Source organism: Camellia sinensis, chromosome 8 (genome assembly GCF_055761805.1).
Source record: "Camellia sinensis isolate YWXY chromosome 8, ASM5576180v1, whole genome shotgun sequence".
In the NCBI taxonomy this organism is placed as follows: domain Eukaryota; kingdom Viridiplantae; phylum Streptophyta; class Magnoliopsida; order Ericales; family Theaceae; genus Camellia; species Camellia sinensis.
Genome location: NC_138968.1, coordinates 16,459,623 through 16,475,914, shown reverse-complemented (window position 1 = coordinate 16,475,914; position 16,292 = coordinate 16,459,623). Strand labels below are relative to the sequence as shown.

The 16,292-nt window shown below is 37.0% G+C and overlaps 1 long non-coding RNA gene across 1 annotated transcript; it reads right to left on the bottom strand.

Moving 5' to 3' along the window:
• Window positions 1-832: 832 nt before the first annotated feature.
• On the bottom strand, window positions 833-15,955 carry LOC114321581 (uncharacterized). The gene is made up of 3 exons (XR_014337397.1): window positions 15,670-15,955; window positions 4,344-7,880; window positions 833-1,405 (listed from the first exon to the last, which is right to left on the bottom strand). It is a non-coding gene; the product is annotated as an uncharacterized LOC114321581 (long non-coding RNA).
• Window positions 15,956-16,292: the final 337 nt, after the last annotated feature.

The window sequence follows — 16,292 nt, the reverse complement described above, 5'->3', positions numbered from 1 at the left end:
AACCTTTCAAACTACTTTTGTAATATGATTGTCTACATTATTATTGTTCAGAGGTGTGTGGGACAATCCACTTTGAGTTAACTCATTATTGCTTTCCGTTTTAATAATGCTGTCACAATTTGTTCAAGAATGATTATATTTTCATCAATATACGCAATTTATGAATATAAGCCAATGATACAAGTAATATAGATCATAAAAATAAGAATTTTAAAACATAACAATTGACCAAATATTTAGTATAAATTAATTTCAACAATTGTAAGCTTAAAATTTTGATTTTTGTGATAAAGATCTAAAATTTAAAAACAATACAATAATTAAAAAAAAATGAAATAGAGACTTAAATTCAGCAATATCACTACGCCAAAGTTTGCCTTTAACGGCGGTAATAAACCGCCGTTAGTAAGTATACAACTGTCGCAAAAGGTTTTGATTGCGGTAAGATGACATAAATTGAAAACGTCATCTATATAAGTGTCGGGAATAAGATAATAGCGGTGGTATAACCACTATTATTATTAACGACGGTATATGCGACAGTTATTAACTGTCACTAGTCAAAATCGATGGCCATAGAAATTAACGACATTTTTTGTAGAACTGTCGTAAATAGTGTTTCTTTAAGGACGGTTTTTTCCAAATCAAAAGTGACTGTTTGATACCGCCGCAAACTCAACTAACAATTAATGGCTGTTATTTACCGCCGTAAAATATATTTTAAAATTAAATATGATTTTCTATTAGTGACAGTTTAGAAACCGCCTAAAATTGTGAACCATTTGCCAAACTGATTTTGTTTATACTTTTATATTCAATGCCTACTGATGTACTTAATGAAAGTCATTCAATAGAAGTATATAACCCACTAAAGCTTCCATACATTCTTTTTTTTGGGTACAACGGAAAACAAAACAAAACAAGAGGAACTAAGTCCTCTCCCTAGACATTCCGATCATGTCTGAGACTAGCAGACATTTTAATTTAGCTGGTGGATCATTGAACACGAGCATATCTTCTGGTTGGTTGGCTCCCATTTTTGCCAAAGCATCGACACATAAATTTCCTTCCTTCCAAACGTGTTGCACGGAGCACTCACAGCCTCTGAGGAGAATTTGAGCTTCGTGAACCAAGTCCTTAAAGGGTGTTTTGTCACCTGGGTCCTCATGAATCAATTGCACTACTTGGTCTGCGTCGGTCTCGATGATTACATGGTTCATTCCTTTTTGCAATATGACAGTCAATCCTTTGTAAAGAGCCCACAGCTCAGCTTCAAGACTGGTGCCACTTTGTAGTTTTCCGTAGAATCCACACACCTAAGCTCCTCTTTTATCTCTAATCAGCCCTCCAAAGCCTCCATCACCTCCAATGCTTCTGTTGCCATCAGTGTTCATTTTGAGTCTACCTGCAGGAGGCAAAGACCAATGGATTAGTCTAAAGGCAGGTCTAGGATTGGTTATAGAATGAAGAAAAGCTTGGTGTATGTCTCTAGAGTAATCCATAATAAATTTAACACTTTCTTGGGTTTGAAAAAATTCTTGCTCAAACACCATAGCATTCCTGTTCTTTCAGATTTTCCATAATGCAACAGTAAAGATAGATTGCTAATAAGAAGTGTTATCATTGAGCATAAGTTTGTTTTTTGCGTTACTCTTAAGCCATTCCATTCAATTTTCCTCATCATATCTAGATACCGCTGTTTGTTAAAAATAGCTAACCACACATCCTTAGCTTTGAAGCAGTCTCTAAAGAGGTGAGACATATCCTCCACCCCACAACAGTGAGGGCATGTAGGATTAGTTGTCAGACCCCTTTTGAGCCTCATTTGGTTTGTAAGCAGTTTTCCATGGAACACAGTCCAAAGAAAACCTTTCAATTTTTGAGGCAATCTTATTTTCCATATCCAGCTCCAATCCTCCTCATTCTCATGGCTGCCAAGAATGAGGTTATAAACAGATGCAACAGTAAAGGAGCCATCAGTTGTACCCTTCCACAAGGGGTTGTCCATCTCTAAAGAAGATGGTTAAGGATTTTCTAGGATCAAAGAGGCAATAATATGAGAGAAAAGTTTGTTAATCTGGTTCTCATTCCAGCTGCCATCAGAATCAGATAGCTCATTTACAGTAGTAGAGAAAGTAAGTGCACTGTAGCTGTTTTGGTTAGTGTGGGTTTCAAGGTTTACAAAGGCCTTAGTTCCACAGCACCAATATTTCCATACATTCACATATTGCCCATTGCCAACTTTCCATTTCACACCCTTTCTCAGAATGTGTCTAGTTTGCATAATGCCCCTCCATAAATGAGAGGCTCTTTTGCCCTTAGGCCAGTCATAAAGAGATGTGTTTTTCAAATATTTAGCTTTAAGCATTTCACACCACATATCTGCTTTGTTACTAAGCAGATGCCAGCCTAGCTTGTTTAACAAGGCCAAATTTTGGTCTCTGGCCTTCTTAATACCAAGGCCACCCTTGTTTTTCATATGACAAACCACATCCCACTTGACCAGGTGAATTTTTTTCTTTTCCAAGGTGTCACCTCAGAGGAAATTTCGATTCAACTTGTCAATATCATTGCTCACTCTTTTAGGGAGAAGCATAGTCTGCATGGTATGAGAAGGGATGAGAAGGGATGAGAAGGGATGGCAGAGCTCACAGATTTGATGAGAGTAGCTCTACAAGCCATGGATAAGGTGTTAACCTTCCAACCAGCCAATCTGTTTTGCATTTTCACTAAAACCTCATTAAAATATCTTCTACTAACTCTGCCATTAATGAGCGGAACTCCCAGATATTTCATTAACTCAGAGGTTAGGGGAATACCACATATGGTGCTCAACTCTTTAGCATACCTCCTCTCAACATTAGGGGATACAAACAATTTAGATTTATGGGAGTTAACCCTTAATATAGAGATGTCACAGAATTCATTCATGACCTTCATAATGGTATTGCAGTTATTGATGGTAGCTTGGCCAAACAGCATGAGATCATCAGCAAAAAACAAGTGAGTTAGGCTAGGCCCACCTCTAGTAATCTCAATCCCTTTCTAACTCTTGCTCTCAGTTTTGGAGCTTATCATATTTGACAATCTCTCCATGCATAAAACAAAGAGGTAAGGGGATAGAGGATCACCTTTGCGTAAACCTCTTTTAGGTTGAAATTCCTCAAGAGGTTCACCATTCCAAATGATGGCAATGCTCATAGTGGTAACACAGCTCACAACAAGATCAATAGAAGTTTTGTCAAACTCTTTAAGGGTTTGTTGCAAAAAATCCTAAGAAATTTTATCATAAGCTTTTTCCAATTCAATTTTTAAAATCATGCCCCCTTTCTTCCCTTTTTTGATGTTCAAATAATGTAAAACTTCTTGAGAAATAATATTATTATTACTAGTACTCCTCCCAGGTATGAAACTGCATTGATTGGGTCGAACAATCTTACTTAAAAAGGGGCGTAATCGATTAACAAGGATTTTAGAAATGATTTTGTAAGTAACATTACACAGGCTAATATGTCTGAACTGCTTAATGTTCTCAGGATTCTCAACTTCAGGAATTAAAGCAACAAGAGTTCTAATGATCTCAGGAGGTATATGATTTTTGAAAAAACAATTTTTAACAAACTCACGCACAACAGAGCCAATAATCGCCCAGTAGGTATGATGGAAGATGGCTTGGAAACCATCTCTACCTAGAGCTTTAAAGGCACTAATGTTCTTCACAGCCTTCCAAATATCCTCATTATTAACAAGACAATAAAGTTGAGCATTGTCCTCTTCATCAATTTTACATAAAATCAGATTGTTCCAATGGTCAAGAGAATGGATAGAATAGTGGCTAAAGAGGTTAATGAAGAAGTTAGTAATCATGGTTTTGAGCAGGCAAGGTTGATCAATCTATTCACCATTATCATTTTTCAAAACCTCAATTCTCCTTCTCCTTCTTTTAGCCAGGGTAGTAAGATGGAAAAATTTGGTGTTCCTCTCACCTTGGATGATCCAGTTAGCACAAGATTTTTGGAACCACAATAACTCTTCCTAGTAAAGGATTTTATTATATTGTTCAACAACTCCAATTCAAGGGTGTGCAAATTGTGGGAATAAACATTAGCTTGAGATTTCTGAATTCCTTCAACTCTCAAGAAGCCACCTTTTTTTTCGGAAAATATTTCCAAAAACTTCTTTGTTCCAAACACTGGCCCCTTTAGCAAGAGCATCAAGTCTACCAGTCAAAGAGGGATTAGGTTTGGACCAACTATTCTCAACCACAGATTTAAAATCACCATGGGAAATCCAGGTAGCAAGAAATTTAAAAGATTTACAAGTGGGGGTAAAAGGGGACATACCTTGAGTGAAAACCATCATTGGAGAATGGTCTGAATAGGTACGAGGCAGATTACGAACAGAACCTTCAGGGAAACTAGTTCGCCACTCCGTATTGCACATGGTTGTCTAGTCTGACCATGGTGTTAGCCCAACCTTTTTCGTTGTTAGACCAAGTCAATCTAGGCCTAAGCATCCCAAGTCCATAAGATTGCGGTGGTGCATTTTGTTGTTGAACTTCCTACTCCTTCTTTGGTCTTGGCTCTGACTGAGATTGTGATTTCTATTAAAGTTTCGTTTTTCTTGAGTGGTTGAGAAATCATTAAAATCTCCAGCAACAAGCCACGGCTCTGTCATATTACGCGATATAGCTTCTAGGTGCTCCTAAAGTTCATTCCACTTACAGTTGTTTAGGCTTGCATACACTACTGAAAGTAGCCAATCCAGAAAATCTTGTCGAGAGATTGTAGCTGTGATCAACTGGGAACTGGCCTCCACAATTCGAACATTGACTAGATTTGGATTCCATAGCATCCAAATGCCTCCACTTCGCCCAGTTGGATCCACATGGGCAGAGGCCGTAAAGCCCATGCAGTTAAAAAACATCCCTACAGACTTAAACTCTACTTTAGTCTCCATAAGAATGAGTATATCTGGCTTGTGAATTTGGACTAGTTCTCTCATTGTCCTTTTGAACCTCTGGTTACCAGCTCCTCTGAAGTTCCAGATTAACATATCCATGGAAGGAATAAAAAGGTTGGACAATGGATCCTGGTCAACAAGGGCCAGATATCCCTTTGCTGCCATGCGGTTGTCTTTTATTGATTTCAGGGGAGTTATCAAAATGTAGTGCTGATCCTGGCCTACTTCCATTTGTCTCTATGGTTGTATCCTTACTTTGATTTCTTCGTTCCACCATTCTAAGGCGATGAGGTGAAACACTTCTTTCCTGGGGGTTAGAACCACCAAAACTCTGTTCTGAAGTAGTGCGTGTTACGTCGTTGGGAAATTCTCCCCGACCTTCTCCATTTTTATCTGGTGGATCTCTATGTTTGGTTCTGAGGTTGCTAAGATTTTGTTTATGGTGTGGAGAGTGGTTAGTGGTGTGGTGTATTTGGGTTGTGGAAGGTTGGACTGTGGTAGGTGATGAAAAGGGTAACTGTGAATGAAGGGATACTAGGAAGAGTGGTAGCTTCAGCTTTTTCCAGACCTGCTGTTTGATCTCGAATCTTCATGTCAGTGGTAGCTTGCTTACCCAATTTGATCTCCTCTCTAGTCTCGTTCACTGCCAAAGCAAAACTCTCAAATTCTCCTCCCTTGTGATTCTTGCCTCTTTCTTTATACTTGAAGCCCATATCTGTTTAGGCTTTGCCTCTCTGATTTTTATCCCTATCTAGATGGGTTTTTTGGCCTTGTGGAGGATCTGCCCCTTCTTTCAGGATCTCAAATCTATTCGTTTGTTGGGTATTGGGCCCCTTATGACCAGTTGAGCCCCTTGGTTTCCTTGGTGGCTTGGACACAGTCATCCAAGGCCCATAAGTTCCTAGGTAAGGCTCCAACGTCTGTTTGGTATTACTTGGAATAGGCCCATTATTAAAGATTGTAGGTTGCCTCTGACTTTCTTCTCCGACAACTCCTTGGCTGGTCGGCTTCGGCGTCGTTCTGATATTGTCGATACATACTTCTTTTCAATGCCCAATCCTACCACAAGAAAAACATAATGAGTGTATATGTTCATATTCAATACCATATGTATGTTTACCGATGGAAAGATGTGAGATCAGTGGCTTTCGAAGATCCATCTCGACACAAACTCACACATATTTTCCCCGAGCTACCATGCCTGTGTTGATATCTATCTTTAGAAGTACACCCAACACTTTTGCTATATGAAATAAAGCCTTCTCATTATAATACTCGATTGGTAGAGTTGGAAACCGCACCCAAATTGCAGTGGTATCATCTTCAGCATCATCAGATTTGAAATCTTGTTGCCACTTTCTAACCGTCACGTAATGATCCATCACAATCCAAGGACCACTAGTGAAAACTTTCGTGTAGTCATCAACCATATCAAATTTGACTATAAAAAAACCATTACCTATGTCAAGAGCTTCAAAGTCATCTTGTAAGCCCCAAATTTTTGTCATTATGGTCATGAAAAGTTTGTAACCTATAATTTTCTCCAAAAGGCTTGCGATTAAGCACTTCCTCCATAGTTCTCTAATTTTTTTCAGAAGGGCCAGAGGGAGTTTAACTTTGGGAATACATTCTCTATCTTCTTCCATTGAGTCTCCTTCCTCTGCAAGGTATGTTTCAGTAGACGTTTCCTCCTCATCAAAGGACATTTCTTCTACATCACAATCAAAGTTTTTTTTCTTTTCTTATTTCGTTGAATCTCGATCGGAGGAGTGCTTGTTTGAAAGATCTAGAGGGTCCTTTGTTTTACTCCATGAGTTCCATCTGGGCCGTGCCTGCACTATCCTTGTTCCCATTAGGGTTTTCCACGTTCGATAACTCAGCTTCAGTGCTGATTTCCCCTGAAATTGGGATTGCTGACAAGGATTCACTCATGGGTTCATCATCCTGGTCATTGGTGCTCTTGATTTTCTTGGTACTTCGTATGAGATGATCGCGTTCTTCCGTAGAGCAGCCATGATCATCCCGTTAGTTCTTTGGTCTCGAAGCTTCAGTAACGGTCATATTGAGTATAGCTTCTCTTTCGCTTTCGTTTCTTCCACACATTCAATATAACAGTATATGACTTAAACTGCCAAAATCTCAATATTATAGCCATATAAATCCATACACCATATTCAATTATCAAAGTCTATTCCAAAATACATGTCACATGTAACAAAGTTCCAAAATACATGTCACTTATAGCAATTATAGTTCCAAAATATTTGTCTCAAAACACGAGTGCCAAAATTATAGCCTTAAAAAGTATGTGCATCATCTACATGGTTTATCTAGCTCCCTCAATCTGCAAATACAGCAACTAGTTCCAAAATGTTTGTCTCAAAACACAAGTGTCAAAATAAAAGTTCCAAAAAACATGTGCATTATCTACATAGTCCATCTAACTCCCCTCAATCTACAAAGTCTGCAAGTGGATCCTTAATCTGCACACGTATAAAAAGATATAAATCTAGCTACCACTAAGATTTAAAAATAGAATAGATATAGTGTTAGTGCATGTGCATTACATCAACCGAAGGCCAAGCTACACATTTGTGAAGTGCATCTCCAACTGTTTTGACACCTTGATGACCTCTCAATGAAATTGAAATGAATTTTGATTTGTGAAAAAGAAAGTGCATTTTAATCCATTATGACATGGCAAGGGAGCATCTAGCAAAAGCAACTAATTTAAGAAACAAAAATTTAAACCATAGGGGTTGTAGTGCCTGTGGCTGTGGTTGTGGCTATGGCTGTGGTTGAAACTGCAGCAGTTGTGGCTACGGCTGAAGTTGTGATTGATTAGTGGTAGGTACTGGTTGTGAAACATTAGCCATGGAACTAGCTACCCAACGAGGCCGCTTTTGTTTCGTAGTCATCTAGAAAAAAACAAATAAATAAAAAAAAAAACATTTGAACACTTATTATTTGGATGCAAGGATGTGCAAATAAGTATGAAATTATATATACAAACATGTGAACACTAACTAATGAATACAAATGAAATAAAAAGTAAATAAGTCTCAGTGTCTTACATTTGTTAAACATTTAAGATAACATAGAATCGTGCACAAAAGAAACACTAATAATCATTATCATCATAGTTGTCATCATCACTATCATCATCAACATAAACATCATCACTTTCATCATCATAATCATCTTCGCTTTCATCACTATTATTGTCATAATCCTCCCCATCACCACTATTATCTATACTAGCATCATCACCACCATCAATAGTTGTTCCATTCACATTTGACCGAACCCACTCAACATCATCCTCACAAGTGTACGTTGAATCATCGAGATGTTGACCAGAATATGGCTCAACTTGAGGACATGTTATTGCATCTTCAACAGATTCCCTTGCATGCAAATCATACAAATCCCTGGGTGTCGTCTTCATAACTATATGCCAATCTTCCTCAATAAGGTCTTGTACATACCAAACCTGTTGTGCCTAGGATGCAAAGAGGAATGGTTTATCTGACATTCAATTTTGTTGATACAATAGATGCTTGAAATTCACAAGTGTGAAGTTGAACTCATCTTACCTCTTCCCCACATTGTTATCAACCCAATTACATTTGAATAACACAAACTTAAAGTCATTAGAATATCGCAACTCAATTATATCACTCAAAACCCCATAGAAAGTAACTTCTCCACTAATTGGGCGTCTATCTCTTGAACTTGCAAAACTTTATGCATTTGCAGTCAATGACACTCCATTATTTTGAGTTGTTCCACTCTCCTCATGCTACTTAGTGCGAAACCTAGACCCATTTATAATGTACCCACTATATCTTCTTGCCCAATTGTCTGGTGCTATGGACAATATTTTAACTTCATTTGAGATGTTTGCATTTTCAGTTTGTTGCAAGTGTTGATCCTACATTTTAATCTAATGTATTAGGAATCAGATATCCAAGATACCATTATATATACATATACCACTATTTTAATCCAATGTTTGCATGTATGACTTACATGTTCTCTAAACCAAAGAGGAAATTGTTCATTGTGCTTTCTCATAAGATTACGCTCACTTAAATGATTTCTATCAGCTTTAAGCACTTGAACGCGTTTCCTGCATCATTGAGAATAGGTATAGGATATTAAATATGTAATTTAATTGACTAGAAAATTGAATATTTAGTTTAGTAGGTTTCATACTCTCGGAATGAAGGGACTGCATTAGAGTTGGCTAGCACATATATATGTGCTTGTTCCCATGCAGTTTTATCAAGTAGGAATAATTTCCCTTTCCCTAAAGAACGTCCCCTTTGTTCACCCTCACAATTTCGTATCAGCCGATTTAATTTTGTCTCAACATCATGCAAATATCGACTACAAAATGTCAAACACTCTTTTTCTAAATATCCTTCTGCAATGGAACCCTCTAGATGGCTTCGATTACGCATGTACTTTTTAAGTGTAAGCAAATACCTATGAAAAAATAAAATTTATTTAGTTGTAAGATAAGCTTGACCAGTGCATGCCATTTACATATACCTAAAACTGAAAAATTAAAGCATACCTCTCAGTAGCATACATCCATCGGGTAATATACTGGTCCAGCAATGCCTCTTTTGCTAAATGAACGAGCAAATGCTCGATGATATCAAAGAAGGAAGGTGGGAAAATTTTCTCAAGATGGCAAAGAGTCAATCTAATTTTCTCTTCAAGATGACCACAATCATTTGGATGTATTGCTTTTGAACATAATTGTTTAAAAAAAGTACTTAGTTCAATCAAGGTTGCACAAACATTCTAAGGCAATGTCCTTCTCATAGCTAGAGGCAATAATTGTTGCACTAGAATATGGCAATCATGGCTCTTAAGCCCTGAAATAGTTCTCTCTTTGAGTTGTACCCGGCATGAAATATTTGACGAGTATCCATTCGGGACTTTCACATTTTTCAGCACCTTGCAAAATGTTTCTTTGTGCTCTTTATTCATCGTGAAGCAAGCTGAGGGTAAAAAAACTTTACCATTTGACCGTTGTTGAGGGTGGAGAGCTTTTCGAAGTCCCATATCTTGGAGGTCACGACGAGCTTTTAGACTATCCTTTGTTTTTCCCACAACATTCAATAGGGTCCAAAGTATATTTTCACACACATTTTTCTCAATGTACATAACATCAAGATTGTGTCGAATTAAATTGTCCTTCAAATATGGTAATTGGAAAAAAAATGCTTTTTTTTCTCTCCAACTATATTCTTCCCTTAAGGTATTGTGAATGCCTCTCCTATCCTCAACAACTCTTATTTTTTTAGACAAACGTGTGTTCTCATTTCCATCACCCTTCCCATATTTGTTCTCAATGAATTGTATTTGTTTAAAAATATCATCACCGGATAATTGAGATGGCATTTTCTTTGTTTCAACACTTCCATCAAAGCATATTGCATCTTTCTGAAACTTATGCCCTTCATCTAAGAACCGCTTATGGCCCATATAACAATGCTTTCGAGTATGTTTTAACCATCTAGAATGGGTATCTTGGTTATAAGAGGGACAAGTCAATTCTCCTTTTTTGCTCCATCCAGATAATTAGCATATGTCAGGAAATCACTTATGGTCCACAACAAAGTTGCGTGCATATGAAACATTTGGTTGCTTGATGCATCATAAGTAAGCATGCCATCAGTCCATAATTCCTTTTACTCGTCAATTAAAGGCTGCAAATACACATCAATATCATTTCCAGGAGCGCTACACCCATCAATAAGCAAAGATAACATGAAATACGGTTGCTTCATGCATAACCAAAGAGGCAAGTTATATGACATTAACACAACAGGCCACGTGCTATGAGCAATGCTTATTGTCCTAAAAGGGTTAAAACCATCAGATGCTAATCCAAGTCTAACGTTTCGACTGTCACTAGCAAAATCTTGATTTTTTTCATCAAAGGTTTTCCATGCAAGTGAATTATCTAGATGCCTCAATATCCCATCATTGGTGCGTTCATTGGCATGCCATCTCATGAGTGATACTGTTTTTGATGACATCAATGGCCTTTGAAGCCTTGGTTTTAAAGGAAAATGCCTTGCTTGTTTGGCAAGAATTTGTGTTACTTCAGTGGTTCCATCCTCTAAATGGATTTTTGATTCTTTATATCTTGATCTCCCACAAATTTTACATTTATCAAGCCTTTTTTCGTCTTTTTGGAACAACATACAATCCCTAGGACAAGCATCATACTTTTTGTAATTGAAACCTAAAGCTTCGTTGAACTTCTTTGTTTCATAGTATGAGTCCGACAATGTTTCACCCTCGGGAAATGCCTCATTCAACAACTCAAGCAACATATCAAATGATATATCAGTCCATCCATTGAGTACCTTTATGTGGAACAATTGAACAACAAAAGAAAAGAGTTGTGAACCTCTTGCAACTTGGGTACAACTCATGTTGTGCATCTTCTAATAGTTTAAAAAATTTCTTAGTCTCCTCACTGGGCCTCAATCCTGTATTTTCATGTATTTGATTCAATAAAGGCATTATCTTCCATTGGAACTTGAAATGAGTCATGTACCAAACCAATCATATCATCAATTACATCGGATTCTTGATTTTCATTCACTTCATTTCTACCACATGGAGCCAAGGCCTCCCCATGAATTGTCCATCTTATATAGTTAGTGTTAAACCCATTTATGATGATATGCTCTCTTACACCATTTTGAGTCTCATATCTAAGGTTAACACATTTCTTACACGGACAATATATCTTTGACTCTAAAGGCTTATTAGCATAAGTAAACTCAATAAACTTTTCAACCCCTTCCATATATGCAGGGTCTAACCTATTTTTAATATGAATCCAATCCTTATCCATAACAATTATCTTCAACATTACTTGAAATTTTACATGTAAATACTTATATAACAATGAAATTAAAAAGTACGAGTCAGCATATAATAAGCATGATTATATACAACAAAGACGTAAAAATAATAATAATAAAAAAAAAAGTATAAGCCTGTATATAAACATAGAGAATCATTTGCCTCTGTCAATTGGACTATCAAGTGTCTTTAAATAACTTATTTTGATACACACAAACACACAGAAAGAATCATAAAGTTAACGGACAAGGATATGGTGTGCAGCCTAAAGAAGGCATATTTTAAGAAAATTAGTGACTAAATAATTGTCTAAATCATCAAGTCTCCATCAAACTAGCTGTTTTTATTTGTTTTAAATAGTGACTAAATCATCAAGTTTCAAAAAAGTGTCTAGTCAAAATAGGAAAAAGTAAATATTTTAGCTCAAAATAACCAAAAAAAAAAAAAAAAACTTTGTGAAGCAAGAAGGTTGGAAGAATAGACCAAAGCTAATGGGAGTTTTTCATAGGAAAATAGATTTGGCTCCTGCTATCTGGATTGAGGCGACTGCTCTGAAACAAATAAAAATACTCTAGGGACTGTTTGGCTAGTGAGAAATGATTGTCTTTTCAAAATTCACAGCCTGATTAGGATGATTTGGTTGAAAGGGTGAAGACTAAGGTAGCAATTGGGGTTAAGTATAAGTTAAACCTTAAATTTTATTCAATGGATGAAGTTATTTCTAATCTGTAGCAGATTAGGTGGCTAAAGTGAATGTGGTGGCTGATGTATGTTCAAGATGGGAGTTTTGGCTGTTTGGGTGCTTGGCTGCTTTTTTTTTTTTTTTTTTCTCTCTGTCTTTATCTCTTGTTCTTATACTTTGATTGGTACCTCGCCAGTCATGTATGTCTTGTGCTAGCACATGATTTGGCTTTCTCAGTGCCAACCTAGTTAGGATTGGGAAGTTTTTACCTATGATGCTTAGAGCACTTGCCTTCTTTGTTGATGTGTATTTGATATACTTTGTACATTGAATTATTCATCAATGATTTTTTTCCTGAATAAATAAATAAATAAATAAAAAAAAAATAAAAAAAAAAACATAGGGCATGAACTTAGTGGGGGAACTTTTTATCTCAACTTTTTTTAAAAGGAAGGCTGAGACATAGTGAATATACCCAAAAGAATAAAATCATCCATTAAGGAATTTTTTGCAAATGAAGGTGTATACATGTAAATATGCACGCTACATTTAGGTTTATAAGTAACTACATACAAAAGGAATTTATACAATGAACTTATAGAAAAGGTAAGATTGACACATGAAAGCGAAACAAACTTTCCTAGAATTCAAATATCACTATAGTCATCAAAAAGCTTCACAAACCCATCATTGTTCAAAAACCAGCAACTTTTCCCAAGGGTTTCTTGAATGGGTATCTGCTAAGCACCATGTTAGAAGTGTAATCGCTGTTATGTTCAATTGAGGAATGGAAGCATGTGGCCTAAAATGCAAACATTAAATCAGATCTTAATTGTCAAGAGATCATTGTAACGTGTGTGTGTGTGTTATCAACTATACGCACACTAATCTGTTTGTTTACTTTTGCAGGGTCCTTGAGTTGCTGCCAGTTTACTGTGAGCTGAGTGATAACCAATAAGAGTGTTGACAGATTGTGAGCAAAAAATTACCAAACCTAAATCAATGGCCACATTGTGTGTTGCTAATAATATTTTTCTGTTATTATTATCTATTTTCTTTGCAGGTTGCATGGAGAAGATGATAAATGAGTGTTGTGAGATCCTATATTGTGGGTTGAGTGAAGTGAGATCCTATGTTGTGTGCATGTGTTACTGTCTTGAAGATGTTATGCCAAATCTGCTTGTGGATAGCTAGTACTTGTGTATTCTCCTATCTTGGGCAGGGTTTACTGACTTCCGGAAGTATATAACAAGAAAAGATGGCTGGTGGAAGCGCCTCGCGTTTGAAGAAAGTTTTTCCTTACATTGTATATACCTGTTTGTCCTGTTCAAACACTGTGACAGTCCCATCTAGGTGTATTTTGTGATGATTTTTGGCCTACCCTTGCAGGCTGTGCAAGGGAATGTCTCTCTGCATGAGGCCCCTGAACCTATTCAAAAAATCAAAATCTGTTTTGGGAGTAGGACTTTTGGTTTGTACCCATGCAAGGATGTCTCTGTTATGTTTTGGATAATTTATAATAGTGCTTTTAGAAATTGTTTGGTTGTTCTAAAGCTAGTATAGCAGCTTTTCCTGTGTAATAGTCCTTTAGTTTAGGTGGTTTTTGCCTGCCTTTGTTGGCTGTTTTAGTTATTATTTATGTATAGCTTTGGTTAGGTCCTGGGGTATAGCCCTTGTACTTTGTGTAAATTTTGTCCTTAATTTATGACTTACTCACCCAAAAAAAACTATATGCACATGTAATTTATATGCAGGACGCAAATGTGACTGTTACAAGTTTGGAACAAGTGGAGATTGCTTGAGACCTTGTGTGGTCAAGTATTTGTTTGGTTCAATCAAGTTCAAGTCTTATTTTATGTTTTGTATGAATTAGCTTGCTACCTGTCGTGTTGCAAGAATTTTGCTTATGTTTAATTAAGTTTCATGGTCTAAGACCCTTATTTTCCTATTTTGGAATTCTAAATCAATTAGGGGAAGAGAAATTCAACACTCTATAGATCCCAATAGTTTCCACAATTTCATGGAGAAGAGTTTATAGATTCTAAGATGTGTCTAAAGCTTTTAAGTGGTTGTGAAATGGAAGTAATACCTACGAATTCTGGATGAGATTCCAAAGAATTCTCATGAAGTGTTTGATGTCTCTAGCTTTTCAATAAAAAACCTTACTTTTATAGCCTGAACCCTTTCTTTTATCCTTTTGGCTTGTAAAATTTAATACCTTCAGTTGCTCTTCCAAATTTCATGCAACAAAAAGATTCTAGCCCTCACAATCAACAAAATAAACAAAAGCAAACTCCAACTATACAATACAATATACACATTAACTACCATGAAAGTAAACCCAATTCAAGAAATGAAATTTGGGATGATTTGACTGATGCAGGTTTGAAATTTGGGATGATTTACTATTACCCTCCCTACTCATATCACAAGTTTAACAAGTACAAGGCATAATAGACATTTTATCAAACAGATGTTGAGTGTCACTAAAATTCACAATTTCAACATGAAAAAGAATAATAGATCTGAATTTCAATAATTAATAATATGAGTTCAAGCATTTTTTTTTTATTAGCAACAAGAACCTTTAGGGAAATGAAGGTCTTTTTCAACTTGGGTTTTGCTCATCAAAACTCTTTAAAATTTCTTCAGTGAAAGAGAGACCCAAGCTTATGAGTGAGGGAGGGGGCTCTCTTAGAGGAGAGAGAGCCCGCCTGTACATGCAAAAACCTCTATTTTAGTGTTTTCAATCCTTGAACCCACAAAAATCTCTCTGAAAAACTCTGTTTTAATTTCTGGGTTTCTTTATTTTCGTTTCTTTGATCTTTGTTAACCTATATATGTGTGTGTGTATAAACCAATAATAAGAGGGAGATTTTAAAAATGTATAGTGGATTCTTGCGTTTAGTGAAACAAGCCCTAAAATGACATTACCCTTTCTCAAATCATTGATATCTAGCCTAGTACAAACACTATCAGAAAAGATAGAAGGAATGGCAATAGAAAGAGAAGGAAAGGGGAAAACATGGAAAAAGAAACCAATGGAGGCAACAACAACAACAACAACAAAGAGTAAAAAAAATGAAGCTAATAGGGGAAAACGAAGGTAGGCAAAGGACTCTTACTTCCGACGATGGTGCTTCAGTGCGACAATGGTGCTTCGAACGACCTCCAACGTTGGAGCTTCGACGTTGCAGTGCAACAATGAGACTCTTCGTCTCCAGCAACAAGCTTTCTTCAGGAGTTGGAGATAAAAAAAAATAGGTAAGAGAAGAGGCAACGATGTCGTTTAATAAATTAATTGGAGGGAATTCGCTATTTTTTTGCGAGGGAATTAGAACAAAGTAGAATACATTTAAGGCGGTTCTTCAAACAACTGCCGTAAAAATGCCGTTTCAGCTCCATCGATGATAATACACACCCTTTATCGGCGGCTTTTTTATAAGAGCTCTGCTACAGGGCCCGAAAGGGTTTCGAGCCAAATTTGGCTCGAATTTGAGAAGAAGGAAGAAGAAGAAGAAGGGAAGAAGGGGAAGGGGGAGGGGGAGGGGAGGGGAGGGGGCCTAAAAAATGGAGGAGGAGGGGCTGAGGCGAGGCAGACGCGATCGGCGGTGGCCGACGCGATCGGCGGAGGCGACGAGATCGGCGGCGGGAGGCGCAGGCGACGCGACCTCTCTCTCTCTCTTTCTCTCCCTCTCCCTCTCCCTCTCCCTCTCTTTCTCTCCCTCTTCCTCTGCATTGCAGAGGT